Below are 13,844 nucleotides of genomic sequence, written 5' to 3'. Positions count from 1 at the left end.
CCTGCTGAGCGCACTGACTTTTCTGCTTACTCAGGACCGTCCTCTTACCATTTAAATTTCTTTCCACTTGTATGTTACATTCACATAAATTCTTCACTGCACTTAATCTGCTGAGCTTATGTTATGTTACAACATATGCACTGTTCTACTTTAAAGTCCCAAACTCCACATTAAATTACCCATTAAGAAACTAACTCACTCTACCTGCCTGTAAACAAACACCACATTTCAGTTCTCATCCATCTCAACACTTAAAATCCACCATTACGTCAATTAAATCTCTTATCTCACAACCTTCAACTCTTAATAGCCCTCCACCTAACATTATCAACTGCCGACCACCACATCACTACCTCTCTTAACACCTAAACATACAGACTGAAATCACTCTATGACCAACGTTTTTCAATCATCAAAGTTCTTTACATTCTACCACTTATCCATCTCCACACTTGAATTCTGCCATTACGTCAACTCCATCTCTTCACTCACATCCTTCACTTCTCTTCTCAATCACCCCCACCTAACAACCTTATCAAACTCCGACCACATCACTACCTCTCTTATCACCCAAACATACAAACTCAAATCACTCTATGACCATCGTTTTTCACTCATCAACATTCTTTACATTCCACCACATTTGCATAAATATCGTCACAATCTTACACCAACCTCTTCTCACAACAGACCCAAACACACTCCACATTTCAAATTCTCCTCCATCTCGTCAACTAATTAATCTTTGATTCAACTTGCTCAGAATCAACTTTCACACTTAAATTCTACCATTTACCCTCAATCACCCTCTTATAATTACAAACCCGAACAAACTCCACATAACAGAAACACACAACCACCATAAACTAGCCAACAAAATCAACTATAAATACCAACTACACTTCACTACCTCTCTTAGACATCATTCACTTAATATACCATACCTATCACTACTTATAATTCAAATCTTCCTATTATCACGCCTCCAAAATACACTTTACAATTAAATTCACTATACAAACACATACCACAATATACCATCAACTCCATCTCTTCCTCATCCTCTCTCTAACCATTACCAAGTAACATTTCAAGTTCACTATACATTTCAGCTACATCATCAGCAATAAATAAACACACTTCATTACCTATCATTACACCACTATTCACTTTTCTCTACCTCAATCGCCATAACATTGACATCTACTAACTCTCTTTACTTAACTTCCTACTTCTTGTTACTTCACCCTCCTCCTTTCTTTCTTTCCGCAGCTCTTTTAAAATCATGCTTCTCCCGTTCCTCAAAGTCTCCCCTTTGGTAGGTGTCACTTTTAACTCATTCTTCCCTTCGCGGTACTTCGTCATCTCCGAAACCACCTCCAAATATGCCTCCTTATATGATATGCTTCATTGATTGCTGTCCTCAGCAACATAAAAATCACTATACTCTCTTTATCACTATTTCCGTCCACTCCATGACTACAATTATCTCTTTTTCTTTCCTCAGCACTTGTCCCCTCCGAAGCATTTTCTACGACCTCATTGACTCTGTTTCTTCCCTTTCCTCATACCACTCCTCCCCGGGAAGGTGTCCCTCTTCCCGCCTTTCTTCCGCACGCCTCTCCATATCTTCCTCCTGTTTCATCTTTTCTTCTAGGTCCAGTAACTTTGTCACAGACCAAATTCTTCTCCACCTGCCATTAGTCACTATTAATTGCTGTCCCCTGATCAAGGCTCTCAATCCTTGGTGTCTAGCCCTCACCAAATGTTTCTTGATCCCTTCACTTCCCATGTCTCTCTTAATCCGTATTTTTTCACTCTGTATGTTACCCACATTTCTAATCACTATTTTGGCCATCAAAGTGGATAACAATTTCACTTTTATAGGCCTATTACCCTTTACTTTACCTATTCTCTCCACATCGTCTACATCCACTTTGCTAGAATTAATTTTCATACTGCCCTGGATTAGCTCCACCACTTTGTGAATTGTAATCACTTTGTCCTCTTTCCAGAACACCATACATAAATAAGCATTTCTTTCTACGATCTTCACTACTGTCCTCTACTTCTGATTTTAGTTTCGACGCTTCCTCTTCTAATCTTGTTATTTTCTTTCTTAGTGATGCAACTTCTTCCCCGTTGTTTCTCACTTTGGTTGTTGTATCGTCTGCCTTTCCCTGGAACCATTTCTTCATATTCTCAAACTCCTTCGTTTGCTCTTGTATCATATTTTTATTTTGCTCAAACGGGCAAACTTCTTCTACCACCTTTTTTACAACAATCCTTATTACTTCCACGTCTTCCCAGCTCATGCTTCCACTGAAGATTGGCCCAGGATTCAATTCCACTCTCCCGATACATAGCATTACTATAATCACCCCTGCTGTCAGCATCATCTCACCCTTCATTCCCAATTCCATTCTGCTTCCTTCACCTTTCCCTTCTTCTTTCTCCCCTGCCATCTTTCTACAACTTCCCTGTATTGTTCCACACCAATCATCTCCCTTAAACTCTTTGATCTTCCTTAAACTCTTCACTTCTCTCTTGCACTCCCCTCTCGCACTACCGGGACCCTCTACCCAACACGTCTGCACTCGATACAATCCACTAGTGGTTCCTAACCTGTTAAGGGAGAGATTCTCGCTGGGACTACGTGTAATGTAGCATACTGCTTCTCAAAATTTTTCCCAAGCACGTTCAGAACAAGCCTCGGACCTATGGGAATAACGGAGCCCCACTTTCATTTCGCAAGCGAGGGACTCCTTTAGAAACAACTTTGCAAACAAAATGGAATTCAATGGGGAGCTATCAATATTACTGAGGCTTATGAAAAAAAAAAAGAAAGTAGTACTGACTGAATCAGCAAAGAGGATGAATCTGGATGTGTTAGGAGTTAATAATACTTTGGTAAGAAGAGATGGAAGAGATAAGAGGATTATAAAGAGTTCTTAACAGATGTTAACAGATGTTAAAAAAGGGAAGACAGAATATGGGGTAGGACTGTTCATTAGGAATACTACTGCCCACAACACAGTTTCTGTTAGGTACATAAATGTGTGAATGATGTATGGGTAGATTTAGCAGTTGGAGGAATTAAGACAAGAACTGTCTCAGTCTATTCACCATGTGAGAGTACAGATGAGGATTAAGTTCACAAGTTTTATGAAGCATAGAGTTACATCATACTCAGGGTCAACAACAAGGATAGGATAGTCCTAATGGTTGATTTCAATGCGACAGTTGGAAATACACAACCGAGGATACAAAAAAGATATGGAAGCTAATAGGAATGGGAAGCATTTTCTGGACTTCTGGGCTAGTATGGGATTAGCAGTTATGAACATATTATTCATGCATAAGCCTATTCACCGCTACACATTGGAAGGTACGGATACTAGATCCATAACATACATCATAACAGACTTTGAATTCAAGAAGTCTGTTAGAAAAGTGTGGGTATTCTGGGGAAATTTGATGATGCACACCACTACCTGGTCTGTAGTGAAACAAGTATCTCCAGCCCTAGAAATGAAATCTGTCTGCAGGCAAATAAGGGTAGAAATTCTTCAGGATAAGGAAATTCTACAGACATACATAGATAAGATTAGTGAAAAATTCCAAAAAATAGGTGTAAGCAGGTTCAGGATATAGAAAGAGAATGGGTGGCATACATAAACTGACCAGACATCCCAGATTCGGCGGCACAGGTCTGCTTTTAGGAATTCTGTCCCGCTGTCCCCTCGAAAACTCTGGGGATGCTTAAATGTCCCGCTTTGCAGATTGACAATTTCAAACATCACACTTCAGTAGAAACCGGTAAAAAGTTGTTTATCTATATCGAGTCATTATTCACGATATCAATACTCGAAACTTCCAAACTTCTGTTTCTCGTTCAGACTTCACAACAGTTCCTGCTTCCTGGCTTGATGTGGTGTGGTTTGGAACGTTTGGTTTCTTTTCTGTGATTGCACAATGCCTAAACGCAAATGCATATTTAATTCAGATTTGCAAAATAAATTCCCATTTATTAAGAGAACAATATCAGACAGTGATGTTCGATGTCAGTCTTGTGGGGCGGCATTTAGCGTTGCACATAGCGATGGAAATGACATAACCAAACATTTGCAATCTACCAAACATAAATCTGCTGAAAGTATTGCAAGTTCAAGCAAAGCATTGACGAGTTTTCCAAGAGTGCACTACCTACATCCAAGGACTTGGAAATCGCAGCTGCTGAAGGAGCCTGGCCTTACCATACAGGTTAAGAAAATCAAAGCTTTCGCTCATGTGACTGCGCTTTGAAACTTCTCCAAACATGTTTCGAGCCCAAATTCAGATGTGCACGGACAAAATGCGCATGTGTAATTACTAAAGTGTTTGCCCCCTTATCTGAGCAAGAAGTCAAACAACAACTCGGACAGGCAAATTGCTTTACACTACTAACGGATTCCTCGAACCACGGGAATGTTAAATTGTTCCTGGTTGTTGTTCGGTTTTATGACCCCTATGACTGTGTTCAAGTGAAACTGCTGGACCTTCAATCTCAACCTGGTGGAAGAAGTGCTAGTAAAAAATTATATTGCAAGTAAAATCATCGGGTTTTGTGGTGATAATACAAACAGTAATTTTGGAGGGTCAGCAAGGAAAGGACTTAACAATAATTTCAGGAAACTTAACAGTTTTTTGGGTAGGGACTTCATTGGTGTAGGATGTGGTGCTCATATTATACATAATGTAATACAGTCTTCTTGTGATTGTTTACCTATTGATGTAGAACATAATTGTTAAGGTGTACTCTCACTTTTATATCTACACAGTCAGAGTTGAACAGTTGAAAGAGTTCAGTGATTTTGTGGAAATTGAGTATAAACAAGTCCTTGTGTATAGCAAAACAAGGTGGTTAACACTCATGCCGGCAGTGAAGAGATTGCTTGACATGTATGAAGGACTGAAATCATACTTCTGAAGTCAAACAAAATGTCCGGTTTCTTTGAGACGTTTCTTTGAAGATCCTATTTCAGATGTGTGGTTAAATTTTGTCTTCACACAAGCCAGTTCTTTCCACAAAGTAGTATTGAAAATTGAAGGTGAGCTAATTTCTGCAACAGAGATTATGGAAGCCATCAGTGAACTAAAAGACAATCTTTCAGATAAGTTGTCTCACAAGGTTTTACTACATAAGGTAAGAGTTCTTGTTGGTGTGCTTGATGATGAAGGATTAACAAGTAGGAAGAATGTTGAAGAAGTGGCAGGAACTTTTTATTGAGACCTCTATAGAGTATTTAGACCAATGGTCTGGTCATTTTAAAGACATGAACAATTTCCAATGGGCATCCACTAAAAGCTATTCCTGAATGGTCTGATGTGGAAAAATGTTGTGATTTTGTGGCAAGTAAAGGATTTTTTGACAGTGGAAATGACTCAGAACTATTTGATCAATTTTCCTGCTTAACCAAATATGCCAGTGCAGAGAAAATATCCAATTGGAATGATCCAGAAGTTTCAGTAGACAAGAGGACGGAAGTTTTTCTTCACTTCAAGGAAAAAATTATGACACAGTCAACTCTCAATAGCGGCACAGTATATTTTTTCTCTTCCTGGAACTAATACTTCAATTGAAAGAGTTTTCTCTCAAATAAACAAACTGTGGACATCTGAAAAATCTCACCTGAAACTTTCTACTCTTAAGGCTTTGTTAATGATCAAGTTTAACTTTTTGCAGAATTGTTTAGAGTTTCATAAGCTTTTGAAATCATCACCACAGTTGTTACAGCTAATTATATCCTCTGAGAAGTACGAGTAACACTGCAATGTATCACAAGGGAAGGTATTGTATAATTAAAATGTTATCTTAAAATGTGCAGTGGAGAAATATTGCAATACCAATTTTAACGTGTAAAAAGTAGCTGTGTCAAAATTTGACCTCTCGTTTATGTGTAGGCTGTCAGAATCAATGTGTCCCGCTTTGAGCTATGGAAAAAATGGTCAGTTTAGGCATACAGGGATGCTATATAGAAGCAGTAAGGCAATGCCTAGGAACAAATATGTGCAAAGATGAGGAGAAATGAACATCTTGGTAGAACGATGAAGTGAGGGCAGCTTGTAAACGTAACAGGATGGTTTATCAGAATTGTTGAGTCCAAGAAGTCATGGGAAGATTTTGGTCATAGCATGGAAAGGCTAGGTCAAGCCGCAGGGAATCACTTCTGGACAGAAATAATAAAGAATCTTAGAAACAAAGGATAAAAGGAAATGAATAGCATTTTGGGTAAATCAGGTGAACTCGTAGGGAATCCCAGGGAATCACTGGACAGGTGGAAGGAATATTTTTTTAAACTTCTTAATGTAAGAGAAAATATTTCTGTTGATGTCACAAACAACTGAGCTCAAAGGGAGGATGACATCACTGAAATTATGCTCGTGGAATGGAAAGGATAGTAAATATACTGCATTGTCATAAAATAGCAGGAATAGATGGAATTAGACCTGAAACACCTCCTGGATAGAACTCTCCAGGTGTATCAAGTGGTCAGTGGAGGAACGTGCAACTCGAAAACCACATCAGTACTCAGACAAATGTCCTCCTTTCTCCAAACATCACACATGTCAGCTATTCAACATCCTGTCAAATAGTTTACACAGACAATTAGTGAGACAAATAGGTCTGTAACTTCCTGCATATTTCAGATCTTCGTCAGGCTTGAGGAAGGGAATTACTATTTCCTCTCGCCACTGTCACGGGAACTCTCTCTCACTCTCCAGATTCCGTTGAATGTCAGAAGAAGATATAAGAGGCCATCCTCGCCAAGATCTTTTAACATCCTGTTATGGACATTATCTGATCAGAGAGCCATGTCCTTGCAAAGCGCCAAGGTGCTGTGGATTTCCCACTCCATAACGGGCACGTTATAACCCTCTACAGTTTGAGTGGCAAAACTCAGATTCTGGTTTTCTGCCCCCATTTCAGAGCCAGGAAATCAGGCTGGTAGTTCCTGGCAACAAACGCATCTGCAAAATGACTTGCTAGATGATTAGCAACCGACGGTGGATCAGTGATGATACTGCCAACAACGGAAATTCATGGTTCTAAAGGATGGTTCTTGTACTACAGAAGTGTGTTGGAAGTTTAGTCAACACTTGAGATGACGGTGTACATGACGTCATAGACAACACATATCTTTCCCATGAACCCTTCTTAATCTGTCAAAGGAGAACTCGTGCCTTTGCACAGAGTTTTTAAAAATGTTACCAAGTTGGTCGCAGTAGGATGCCTACGATAGCGTTTATGTGCGTGATGTCATTCTCTTATAGCCGTTGCAATTTCTTAATTCCACCAGGGAACAAGTTTTCGTCGAGGAGTCCCAAAGAAGGATGGAATGGACCCTCAACAGCAGCAAGAATAACTTGTACGATATAAGTTATATCATCGTCTATGCTCCGGCTATTCACGTCATTAAAGGCAGCTAGTGATGTGAACTTTGGCCAATCAGCATGTCTAAGAATCCATCGGGGAGGAGGCTGGATGGATTTCTGTTTCAACAAAGTAAAAACAATGGGGAAACTGTCACTATGACAGAGGTCATCGCATACATCCCACCGAAGCAGGAGGACAAGCGCACAACTGCACAATGAAGGAGAAGGTACCGTGCGCTACACTGAAATATGTGGCTTCCCCTATATTCAAAATACATAAACCCAGCTCTCTTATTAACTATTCCAACCCCCTTCCTGTGGGGGCAAGGCATTTCAGAGCCTCATAGTGGATGATGGGCTTCAAAATCACCCAATAAGAGGAAGGGATGTGGGAGCTGATAAGATGAATTACATCACTGATATTAAGAGGCTGGCCTGGTGGGAAATAATCATTACAAACTGTGGTTATGAGAGGCAAGGAAACGCGTACCATTACTGCCTCCAGCTGGGTTCTTAGTGTAACTGCTTCACTGTAGGTATTAGAACAAACACAAATACTAATGCCACAATTCCGTTCTGTCAAGTATAGTCACAAATTTCTCAAGACCGTATGGGACCTGGTCTGAGATTAGTTTCTTGAACAAAGACTATACGCGCCATGAACTAACTAATTAGCTGGCACAGCTCAGTAAGATTACTATCATAACCGTTACAATTCCACTGTAACAGTGGCATAGTGTAGACTGAGTATTTAGGTTGTATGTGGCAATAAGCTTTCTAACTTAAACACAAATAATCACATCCATGGATGTAGGTGAATGCTTGACGTTCATCCCCTCATCAGCGGATGAGATGATTAATATCGAGTGCTCCTTCGATGTTTTGCAGTGGCGGGACCTCCTCCTACGAGGTGAGCACCTAGGTTATAAAGCAGGCGTACCTCCTGGCAGTGACGCGTACCCTCTGGATGGGGAGCATGTTTCCCCTTTTGCAGGAGGGGTGGGGGAGCACCTGGTAATGGCGTCCCTCTTCCCTGCCTTCTGTTCTTATTCAGACAGGCTGGGAGGTGAATTCCCAACCCCGGTCGACAATGCCACCTCCACCGTTTTGGGTGCGGCTATCGCCGACCTCTTGGAGAAAGGATACTTAGTCTTAGGTTTCCCTGCCGGGATAGGTTTCTTTGTGGTCGAAGGCTGGATGGTTCCCACCATCGACCTTTTATCTTCATGGCTTTGTCACAGAAGCAACAGCCGCCTTGGGCACAGCAATCTCTACAGGTGTTGGTGAAACAAACGAAAAACCTGGTAGACTCTGTACTATCATACTGAAGTCTAGCGTCTTCACAGATGCATTCGTGGAATTAAAACTTACCGCATGCTTCCTGGTAGGAAAGACCATCCATTGTCTTGATCTCCTGGATCTTCTTCTTTTCAATGAGACAGACCAGATAGTTTGTATCTTGAGGAGAATGAAGACCAGGGCAGCTAGTGCACCCATAAGGAGGTGTGTACTCTTCCACACCTCAACTCCTCTTCCACACCACACACACAGACTGATTCGAATAACAAGATACCATACGTCTGAACTTTTGACATTGATAGCACCGCTTCAGAAGCAGGATATACGGCCTCACATCGCAACAACAGGTTGTTACCTTGACTTTTTCTGGTTAACACTGACAACTTGAAGGAGACAATGAAGGCACGGGGGCAACGTCTTCACCGATGACTTTGCGCATAATCCGCTGGACGTGTGTAATGCCACGGTTCTTCATGTCTTGCACCAGCTCATTGTCAGTGGTCAAAATGAGGTTGCAGTGGACAATGAATCTGCAAACCAGATTCAAGGAACTGTGCTCTTCCACTTAGACGACGATTTTGCCAAAGTTGTCGCACTTAAGCAACTGATCAGCCTGAACTACAATGCGCGGTTTTAACAACAGACCACCATTGAACATTTTCTTCAGGTCCTCAAGTTTGCCGTAGACACCTTCGATGTGTCTACTAAACGAAACAGTCTTCACTAGCTTCAAATCTTGCCCATTGGTTCTGGTAGCAACCAGGAACCTAGGGAAGCTGGAGCCCATGCTTTCACGTTGCACTTGTTCCCAGGGGGTTTCCCCACTCAACGAACCAAAGGTTAAAGACTTGGGTGGTGAACCACCTTCGGCAGACTTGAAGTTTCGAAGGCATGCCTGAAATCATTCTCCCCAAATGCCACCTACTCCAATCGGGGGCCTCTGTAGTCGAACCATGCAGCCAAGGCAAGGTCACAGAAGGTATTGCCTGAGATCCGTTGCTGGGCGATGCCTAATACGGGCTAACTGAGGCTACGAGCACTAGGACTTCCTTCCCCAAATCTCCCGCAATAGCATGTATCCCATTTAATTAAAAATAATATGTCCTGGCATTTGGCTGTGCGGGGTCCTGCGTTGACAGGTGGATACTACTGCCGAGTACATGGCACTCCCACCAGACGGGCTGGGGATACCATCTGGGCTTTCAAGAGAGGTCGCATATGTAAGAGGCCCTCCCCAAGCAGCATGGACATCAAATTATGATACAGTCTACAACCAACCCTCAATACAAAAATAGGAAAAATAACTGAGACTGATGGCTACATGACTCCTTTTGTCGCCTTCTACGACAGGCAGGTTTTACCTGTGGATTTATTCAGACCCTCCCATCCACAGGGGCTACAATTCCAAGGTCCCATAACCACAATCCATATCCACACCTAGGTTGCCGGTTTTAGTCGTCTCTTAAGACAGGCAGGGGACACTGTGGGGGTATTCTTTATATGTGTCTCCCACCCACAGGGAGTACGTGTCAAAATGAGTGGTCCCAATGGTCCTTGGATGACACCGAAAATGTTCTGTCTTCTTGATATTGAGCTGCAAGCCACTTCCATCTAAGCAATTTTTCCAACTAATGTGTTGGATTTTATGTATTCTGTCAACCATGATCAGGAAGAAATAAATCAGTGTATATGATCATCTGTGATTGAGGTGTTTGACTGCCCAACTGTCAAATACATGCACAGGATGAACAGAAGTGAGATCACCGATTCTTGGTGGATGTTGATATTAATATGGAAAACGAGACAATGGTGCCAATGGGCAACACGTCCCGCTTCTGACTTATAAGGTAGAGGAGAAGTGTTATTAGTTATATGATTCTGGGATACCACAAGATCAATGTGCTTTCCAGATGAGCATTGAGTCCGCACGCACGTACGTAAAATCCTGTTCACACCTTCCCCAGGTCCAGACATGCCAGATGGTTTAATTTGCTCATTCTGTGCTTCTCGATGAGCAAGTATATATAATGCATGGATTGCATTGGTTATATGAAGTACCATGATGAAGCCACATTCATTTACAAAAATTTGGAGGACATGAAGTAGAAAGAAGTCTAGTACAAACAATTTTCACTGTACAGCAGAAGAGGTATGTTGGGCAGAAGCTGGAGCATTTGTCGAAGTCAATTTTACCATTCCAGATGGAAATGTTAAAGCTGCTCAACCTGATTGACTGAACAGCTGCCATGAATAATTTGACTGAAAAGGATTGAGAAAAGGTTGTATCAATTAAGCTGCTTCTAGACGCTGGAGAGTGTGTAATTCAGTCCTAACATGTCTGCATTTTTCATCTTGATCACAACCTCTATTATCTATTGGATGGCATCTAATTCAGCAATGGGTTGGTACTCCCTATAGGCAGATATCATAGCATGTCCCCATAAAGTAACCCTCTCCATTGTGGTAGGATGGATGTCAAATCCCAACGAGGATAGTGATTGGAGTCTTATCTGCAGAACATGGTCAATATCCTCAGTAGCTTAAAGGTAGGATTCGGACAGACAATAAATGTTGTTGATACCTTCTGGCATGTTCAACTATCATAAAAACTCTTGGTAATACGAGATTTTGCAGAAACAACCATGATCAGTGGCCAGCTCAAGTGTCTTGCACTGATGATTGTCATTTAACCTAGTTTGCCAAACCAAACCAAACGAAACGAAACCAAACCAAACCAAACCAAACCAAACGCCATGGCGCAATAGCCACGAAGGGTCTTGGCCTACTAAGCAACCCCTAATCAACCTACTTTCCCACCAGGTTTTAAAAGTCTACTTCTTTACCTTGATAGCCAATTCACCTTCCATGTTCGACTAGTAAGTGTGCTCGATGAACTACCTCTCCCAGCTAGGCCGTCTTAAGAATCTCAAATGCTGCCTTGAGTATCTGATCTACAATTTTTGTCCTAACAACCTTTGACAAGTTTCTTAGGGTCCACGATGATTGTACTTGGCATTAATGTCAGTGGAGAACTACAATATTATTTACATCATAGAGAACAATGTCCAAGCTGTCACGTCACAGCTCTAATGAATTTTATTACGTTTAACCCTTGCGTGTGTCCCCATTTTTTTTTTGGTCTTCTTTCTTTAACGCACACTCCCACACTTCCTACTTCCTTTTCCATTACACATAACTCTAAGGCAAACCCCATGGCAATTGTAATCACGAAGGCTGAGTGGACCTCGAAGCAGTCCTCGGATCCACGTAAAAATCCCTGACCTGGTCAGGATTCCAACTCAGGGCCTCCAGTTAAGAGGCAGGCGCGCTACCCCTTCACTGTGGGGCTGGCTACACATAACTTACCATGAAAATCTATTTGGTTCCTCTTCTCCCATTCCTGTCATGAGTTCATTGTCTTCTATCATTTACAAATTATTTCTTCTTGTCTCTCTTTTCGCTTGCATTTATCCTCTTTTCTTTCAACCATGCATTTTTCACATTGAGAATTTAGAACAGTCAACTCAATGAGCATGGATGCTCACCCCTATGGTGAAACCAGAAACCAAACACAAGCTAGTCAAGGGCTGACAAGTAATAGATTAGGAAGAACTAGGATTGACTAGAGCTCACCTATGAAGACCAATATGTGAAGATGTGCATGTACTTATCCTTTTGTGTTTTCATATTCCTTCTTGTCTGTTCTGTTGTTCCCTCCCACTATGCTAGTCTATCCTTGTTTCTTGTGATTATTTCTTGTTACTCTTTCTGTTTTTTTGTTTTGTTCTTTTTACAACTTGCTTTACGTCGCACCGACACATAGGTCTTATGGCAAAGGTAAGATAGGAAACACTTAGGAGTAGGAAGGAAGTGGCCATGGCCTTAATTGAAGTACAGCCCCAGCATTTGCCTGGTGTGAAAATGGGGAACCATGGAAAACCATCTTCAGGTCTACCAACAATGGGGTTCAAACCCACTATCTCCCGGATGCTAGCTCACAGCAGTGTGTCCCTAACCGCATGGCCAACTCACATGGTAACTGTTTCCTTTCTTGGAATATATTATGCATGTGTTTAAATAATTGTGAGATAAGGGAAGCAATATAGTAGCATTTGGGGCTACAAATAAGTGTAGAGTTGGAGCAGGAAGGACATTCGGCTGTACAACTCAGTCAAATCCATATGCAGTGTTGACCCCAACATAAATAGAAAAAAAAAGGCCTGGATGAAGATGATGTGCTACAGACAAGATTATTTTATACAATCATGTGCAACTTTACAGAAATTAGTTGTAAAAGCACTTTAGCAAGTGAAAAAATCGGGAGAGGGAAGGAAAGGAAAAAAATCTGATCTGCTATTAACAGCAATGTCTTATTCGATTAAAATTATAACCCCACTTCTAAGAATTGTTTTCTATGGTGTCCCATTTTCACTTCCAGTCAAATGCTGGGAGTGTTCCTAATCATAGGCCACAGATGATTCCTTTGAACTCCTTTCTCAATTTCATTCACCATCATTCATTTCGTCTTCATTAGCTCAACTGAGGTTGGCGTCAGGAGGGCGTCCGGTTGCAAAACATGCCATATCATTTCATCTCACCACATCCCCGATCCTGCATCAGTTGATTAATCTCATATTCGCTGTTCCATATTGACACCAATATCATACAAACCTCAAAAGGAAATAATTTTGGTTCCACCTTATTCAATACTAATCATCTTTACCATATTATTATTATTATTATTATTATTATTATTATTAACATTTACAAATTGCACATATTCACTGGTACACCTGTATCAGGAAACAGGACTAATGGGTATACAGAATTTTTTTATAATTATTAATATTGTATTGACATTTTCTGATATATATCTGGAATGTTCTTATAACATTTTAAAACTAGCTTAACTGAACTTGAACATATCAAAAATGTGTGCTGCCACACTGGAGCAAAACTCTGATAATTTCATAATTCAGAAGGCCTAGAGAGCTTTAATATTTTAATATTCACAACTGGTGGAATAAAATTATCGTTCCCTTCAAGAAAATTAAATTTTTAGATATAAGCCAAGGACAAGCGGAGGTACATATCTCCCCTAGTGCACCGTCACTACACTGTCATATAAA

The 13,844-nt window shown here is 40.9% G+C and overlaps 1 protein-coding gene across 7 annotated transcripts in view; it reads right to left on the bottom strand.

The window, feature by feature from the left end:
- Cdc27 (cell division cycle protein 27) overlaps positions 1 to 13,844 on the bottom strand; it is a 507,070-nt gene that overhangs the window by 305,527 nt on the left and 187,699 nt on the right. The gene's annotated exons all lie outside the window — the stretch shown is intronic.

Source organism: Anabrus simplex, chromosome 2, assembly GCF_040414725.1.
Source record: "Anabrus simplex isolate iqAnaSimp1 chromosome 2, ASM4041472v1, whole genome shotgun sequence".
Lineage (NCBI taxonomy): Eukaryota > Metazoa > Arthropoda > Insecta > Orthoptera > Tettigoniidae > Anabrus > Anabrus simplex.
Note: the sequence above shows the minus strand (reverse complement) of the source record. Positions and strands in the feature narration are given on the sequence as shown.